Here is a 7502-nt window from a genome sequence, read left to right as displayed (position 1 = left end):
TTGTACATTCATATGCATGTATGTAGTACCGTAGAATATGTGAAACTCCTTCAAAATTAAAATAAAGCACAAAAGAAATAAAACAATACAAATTAAACAGAAAACAGGTTTAAGGGGGGGGGGCTAAAACCCTAAACCTGCGGCGGCCTTTAGTCGCGGTTGGTCAGAAGAACCGCGACTAAAGGTCCTCCGCCCCGACGGCCACCTGGCGCCCACGTGGACGGGCCTTTAGTCGCGGTTCTTAAGCAACCGCGACTAAAGGGTGGGGCCTTTAGTCGCGCCCGTTCGGTCGCGGTTGCGCAACCGCGACTAATGGCAGTTGCGAACCGCCACCAAAGGCCCTTTTTCCACCAGTGATACTTCATTTTACAAGAGTTTAAGAAAATTCGGTTTATAGTTCTTTTGTGTTTTTTCACTTCTGATCAATATAAGTTTCACTACTGGAATCTGGTTTTGTGCCAACCCAGGGATCGCCGGCTTCGTGATGCTTGCATGTCTCCCGGCAAAACTATCACCTCTACTTTTGCCCCTCCTGTTGCCACCTACGACACCGTCGTACTCTTATAAGCAAGCCACGCTGAAGATTACAGACCGAAAAGAGATGCTTAAAATATCCAAATATGGAGATTTGCAGCACTCTTGGTACACTAGCCAACAACATGACTTGCTTAGAGAGAGAAGCCAACACAACATACAACAAAAGAAAGTCACTGGCAACCAACAAACCAGGATGGGGTTTACACACAGCCCATGGGCAGGGCAGCAGCACATCCACGATACACAAGTATATAGACTTCACGAACAAACATCGACAAAGGACAACAAGTTCTGTTTACAGGGTTATGAGACCAAAGTTCCGCCGAGAAAATTCTCATCTGGTTTCACACACGCCCTCTAATGCCAGACACCATTTGAACACCGCCACACCTTCAGAGATACATACACACCATATTGTAAGGGATCACAATCTTTTCCCTTCACTTGACATTACTTAGGACCACAGGCCACGATCTGATCCTCCAGCTGCGTCAAAAGATGAATAATAGGCCAATGATTAACATATGTACCTTCCCAAAAAAGATTGTGACAATTCTATTGCAAATAATGGTTCTCAACTCCCATCATTTCACTAATCACCCATGTTACAAATTGGTCAGTTTCTTATTTGGTATTTGCTAAATCTTTTAAGCGAGGAAACAAAGAAGTTCTACTACTTTTTAAGAGCTACCACATATATCTACCAAATGTGGTTACAAATTACGACATAAACGTTCAACGGCTAGATGAGACTTTCAGAGAACACAAACAAAGTACTCCAAAACCAAGCATCGACAGAATGAAATTAAGTATTTAAGGTTGCTGTTTTTTCTCAATCTTAAACTATATATGACCAATCTATGGATTAGGAAACTAGTGAGAAGTTGGTATCAAAATGCAACATTAGGCACATAAGATGCTACCTGCATCATGGTCGCTACCTCATTGCGCATAATACAGTACAAATTCCTAACAAAATCCAATGACACGAGGCACCTGAAATAATGCAAACAAATCACACAGTCAAATTCTAAAGAGGTTAACAGAACTGACTTGAAATGGTTATGAAATTCTAACCCTCTATTTAAGAAAGACACTAGCCATATTGAAATTTAGTTGTGTTGTAAACATAAGACAGGAGCCAACAAATTACAAGAGAATAAAAAAAAAGCATATTCAGATAATGAACCGAGTAATATCAACATGATTGCAGATGAAGTGAGAAAGCAAAGCAGGTTACTTATATATGATGCTAGATTGGTATGAGCTGAATACAATGACATAAAAGACAACGACACGGGTAGGTTTACATTGAGAAATTGAAAAAATATTGTTAAGAAATAAACACTGAAACATGCAGGCCAGTTTCACTTGCTGTGCTCCAACACTGAAACATGCAGAACACACGCTGATCAGAAAATTAGAAACTTATTAAACAGAGAGACATGTTGATACACATAAGCATACTTGGGACATCAAAATTAATTATTCTCAAGGAACCATTTCCTATCATGATTGTCAACTCAATAAACTGTTTGATGAACCAGAAAAAACATCATTGTCGTTATATGTAGTAGCAGTACTACCAGCATGTACAGAAAACGACAAAGTTTTTCTTGCCTGAGCATGACATTGTCATGAATACCGACAATTCCGTTACATGAAACACAACTAAATTCAGGTCTTCTAATTTTGTATATACGACACTCAAATGACGCCCATAACGTACACACCCTGCCGCTGACACATCTGAATAGAAACAACATCGTTCGAACGACAAAACAGAAAAAATGGCCATTGGCTATACGTAGAATAGCATATCATTATACCAGCCGTGCTTATAAAGTGACAATTTTTTCATTGTCGACGTCGAATAATGGCACTGCGCGACAAAAGTTCCCCTCGCCAAGCTATACCATTGCGATCGGCGGGAGTACCAACAATTCCGGTACATGAGATATATGATTGAACGCAGCTATTCTATTTATGGCTATACAGCAGCTGCGACAAACGACATGAACCTCGTGCGGTCGTGCCCCATGAGGTGCACACCCTGTGCCGACACACCCGAATAAAAACAACATCGATGTCGTGGATAAACAAGAAAAACCACTATTAGTGATGCACATGATAGAAGATGATTAATACCAGACATATTCGCAAAACGACAACACTTTATCATCACCATAAAATTAAGATTTATTGGGATACCGATAACTCTATAACAGGAAAAACTTGACTAAAGTCGATTCTTCTAATTACGGCCACACGACTGTGCAAGCGACAATTTTCTTTTTCGTATAGAACCCTTTGCCCAGTACAAACAGATCTGAATCGCGGGCCAACAAGCATTATACAATGAAAAATAAGTTGGTGGAAGAGAATGTGTTGATGATGATCATCACCTGGAGGCGCACTCCATGAGCTGCTGCGTTAGGGCTTCCACCTCGTCGATGTTCACTTCCGGCCCCTCCCTGCAAATTCAAGAGCAGACAAGGTGAGTCAGTACCGAGACCGAGAGTAGAGGGAGAGATAGAGGGCGTCAGGGCGGACATTCGGATGTCGATGTCGTGGAGGATCTGGTAGGCATCGTTGATGAAGAGTATGGCGACCTCGGTGGCGGTGCCGTCCTCCCGCAGCTACTCGAAGGTCTCCTCGTCCACCACGCCCTGGATCGACATCGACCACGCACGCCAAGGCAAAGGCAAGGGCCAAGTCAGCCGGAGGCCAGCTAAGCCAAAAGCCAGAACCACACGACTGGAGAGGAGGGGAGTGGCCTCACCTCGGCAAACATTCTGGAGATGTGGGCGTTGAGCCGCGCTCTCAGTGTTGCGGCTGCCATGGCAAGGCGAGGCAAGGTCCGGCAGTCCGGGGGACTGAGCGGTGGAGACGGGGGGAATTCGGCTGCGGATGCGGAGTGAACGAGGACGGTAAGAGGAGCAGAGGTTGTATAGCTGGGCTCACGAGGGTCTCTCACGTAAGCGTTTGGCTGGCAGCTAGTGCTGTATTAGCTGTACTGCTGCGATGCATGCATGCATGGAGCCACCGGTTGTGTGTCCATGGAAGCGAGCGTCGGTTACTGGTCGACTCGAGACGGCCGTCGAAACAAGATTGTGGTATGGGCTCTGCACACCGACGCCGCTCCCAAAATGGGCCAGTCCGTACATTGCAGAACGAACAACTCAGTCTGCTAGCTTTCTTTTACACTGTAAAATTTCTTTTACTAGTGAATGCCTAAGCATTGTTAGGGTATAGAATGCACATAAAAAAAATTAAGACCGTCTTTAAGGTCGAAGCTTATTTCTTCCTCATACGTCCGGGTGTATTATGATATCTAACAGGCGCCCAACGGACTCTCCAAAATTCAACCGTGATAATCCGGCCTACCCCAAATCCAACCCATATGTGGAGGAGAAATATGATAGTCCAGACTATCCGCCATGTTATCTTCACACGCGGTCCGAATACAAAAGTCCTAGCCCATAGTGCACCCTTCGTTTTTTCCTGCAGGACCCACCCCTTCCCGCTTAGTTTCCCGCTGTATTGGGACATTTATTGCTAAAGCCCTCTCCTTTATATCCGAATGACACCCACCTCATCTTCGCCATGGCGCCCTCTCTCCTTCACATAGTAGAGTCGCCTGGCCTGCTCTCTGCCATGATCCCACCACACGTGTTCGTGCCGATCCGCCACTGCCATCATGGGAACGAGGTGTGTTGGCTCCCAGACAAGAAAGCGAATCCGTTGTCTCCTATATCATTGCCACGTTGTAACATACAGCTGAATGTCATCCATTACCATCAAACAAAAATATGATGTCCATTGTTGGCCATATGCAACTGATACGCCATTGTGTTTGTTATTAAATCTTCAAGCAATGCATTTATCTGGTTTTGGACATTTAGTTATGACAATTCTAGATCAGAACTGCAGATATTTTCATGACCGATTAATGTAAGTCCCCATAAAACTTTGCTATTTGCGATGGAAGATCCTCCATACGCAGTTCAAATGTTTGACATCACCACATTAGTGAGCGAACTGTCTTTCTCCACTGTGGTGGCACTTGTTTATTCCTAAGAACTGGATTCATGTTATTTACAAACTACAAATAGAAGAATGGTATATACAAAATATACTAAATTTATTCCATCTACAAAAATCAAATCGCAGAAGCATCCATGCTAATCTGCATCGCCCTCAGATAATCTTGCATTTCCAACTTTGTTTTCAGATGAACGGCCATCATGTTGAGCTATACGAAGCGGACGGCGACGGGCCATGTTGTTCCCTACCCACCGCAGCCCACTTCCAAACACCGCCATCCCTGTTCACTGCTGGGCTGCCGGCCCCAACTCTCAAGCCCCTGCTCATCCTCGAACCGGTGTGCCCACGGATCGACACACTGCGCCAGTACCCGCTACCGTTGTGCTATTGTAGTATGTGTGATGAAAAAATGTAGGAGGACAACTGCGATGTGATATGAGATGAAGACCAGCTAGAGACAATATGATTAAAAGAATGAGTTTACCCCTACGCGCCCGATCCTAATATTTTCAGCCCCCCCCCCCTGATTTGAAAGGGTGGGGGGCCGGTGTGCCAAACCTTCTCCCCTTAATTACTTAAACAGGAAAGTTTTGATGCTGTCTGTAACCGGCCGTTCCAACGCGCGCGCGATCAGATAGCCAAACCCTTAAAAGAAAACATCTTTCCTGTGGTAAGTGTAAAACAACCATTGCAAATTAGGCGGACTAAGATGAAAAATTCAAGTTTAATTATGGAAGCATGACACTTGCAATGTGGCTGATAGAAGATTATTGTAAAAGAAATATTCTACTCCCACTGTAAACAAATATGACATCTTATATTTATTTACAGAGGAATAAATGCTACGATGAGATGCAATAATACAGCAAAAAAAAGAACAATTGTTTTATGCTTCCCTAAAAAGGTCTCCCATGACACGTTTCACCAATGAGTAGAAGACAGAGTGAAAACTCATATACCATGAAAATGATCTCTACCTGGTCAGAATTTTATGTATAACAGTAACTGGCCCAAAAAGGTAGATAATCTAGAAGTTCAAAAATTGAGTTCTCACAGAAAACCATGTATTTAACTTTAGTGAAAAGGGTAACAACAACTGAATTATGTTCAGAGGCCACTCAATGATGATGATACCTTTTGATTCCAAATTCTACAAGCATTTTACATACTGCAGCTATGCCCGGGTATTGCTACTATTGCACTTGATAGAGATAATCCGATGTGACTCCAATCAAACAACCTGTCCCCGGGATCAACCAGGTCTGAACCACCACTGCGATGAGCAGTAACAACAATCGCAATGCCCTGTTCGTGATTCAGGGTAGTCTAAATAACGTTGTGGCCTAGGAGTAGTATGTTGTTCCATCAATCATCGTTGGAGTTATAATTGGCGATTTAATTAGGAAGGACTTTTTGTACCAACTCAAACATACCTAAGCCAGAGATGCTCTTCACGCCGCCCCACGAATCGATAGCTTTGTGGTCCCTGGATGTGGCCCCGCAGACTATCCCCTCTATTTTGCCCCTCCTCCGGCTACTGCTCGTTTTTTTGGAAAAGGGACGCAACCCCGGCCTCTGCATCAGAAAGATGCATACGGCCACATTTATTAAAAGCAAATAGGTCCAACCAAGGTCTGTAACTCCGTTACATACTTGTCCGCAAAGGGCTCACAAAGAGCATCAAAATAGAAGCCACATCCGGCAATGCAACATAAAGATAGGAAAACTAATTGCCTATCCTATTACATGACCGCCATCCAAAACGACTGAATATAGCGTGAGCTACCATCTCCCATCGGGCAGATCCAGTAACCAAATGCTCCCTGGCCTCCGTCTGAGTGAGTAGCGACCACAAACGGATCAACGTGGTAGCCCGGAAGATGACCTGCAAAAAATGAGTAGTTGTTGTTCTGTTAAAACCAAATCATTCCTGCAGTTCCAGGCTGTCCAAAGTAAAGCACATACTCCTACACGAATGTGTTTAGCTGTTTGGGTCTCTATCCCATCCAGCCACGTCCAAAATAACATGTTGATATTATTCGGATGAGTAATATTAAACACAATGTGAACAGTCCGCCAAAGAACCTTCGCCATAGGACAATCGAGGAAGAGGTGTTTGAGAGTCTCGTCTTGATCACAAAAACTATATCTCTTAGAACCGGTCCAGTTGCGCTTTGTCAAGTTATCCTTGGTTAAAATAACTTGTTTATGTATAAACCAAATAAACACTTTAACTCGCAGAGGGACTTTGACATTCCAAACATGTTTGGAGAAGGGAATAGAGCTAGAATTGATGACATCTAAGTACATCGATTTAACTGTGAACTCTCCATTCTTGGTTAATTTCCAACTCAACGAATCCGAACTTTAAGCAAGTTGCACATCCATCAGTCTTCTCATCAGATGGAGCCAGGCTTCCCAACGCGCTCCGGCAAGAGTTCTCCTGAATTGGATATTAAGGGGAGCGGTCTTGAGAACAGTTGCAACGCGCTCCGGCTACTGCTCGTGGTGCCGCGGTACTCTTATAAGAGGGTCACGCTTAATATTTCAGACCGAAAAGACATGCTTAACATGTCGAAATATGGCGATTTGCTACACTCTCGGTACAACAACCAACAACAAGACTTGCTTATAGAGAAGAACGAACACAACATACAGCAAAACATACTCATTACACTAGTAGAAAAAGGGCCTACAGTCCCGCTTGGTGAGGGCCTTTAGTCCCGGTTCATGAACCGGGACTAAAGTGTCAGTACTAATGCCCTGACCCTTTAGTCCCGGTTCAATCCAGAACCGGGACAGATGGACCTCCACGTGGCCTGTCCGCTGAGCCCAGGCAGGAGGGCCTTTGGTCCCGGTTGGTGGCACCAACCGGGACCAATAGGCATCCACGCGTCAGCATTTCTGTGGCTGGGGTT

The 7502-nt window shown here is 44.3% G+C and overlaps 1 pseudogene; it reads right to left on the bottom strand.

Annotated features, from left to right (window-relative positions):
• Positions 1-987: 987 nt before the first annotated feature.
• LOC119350132 lies at positions 988-3379 on the bottom strand (annotated as a pseudogene).
• Positions 3380-7502: the final 4123 nt, after the last annotated feature.

Source organism: Triticum dicoccoides, chromosome 1B (assembly GCF_002162155.2).
Source record: "Triticum dicoccoides isolate Atlit2015 ecotype Zavitan chromosome 1B, WEW_v2.0, whole genome shotgun sequence".
Lineage (NCBI taxonomy): Eukaryota > Viridiplantae > Streptophyta > Magnoliopsida > Poales > Poaceae > Triticum > Triticum dicoccoides.
This window is presented reverse-complemented; position numbering and strand designations above follow the sequence as displayed.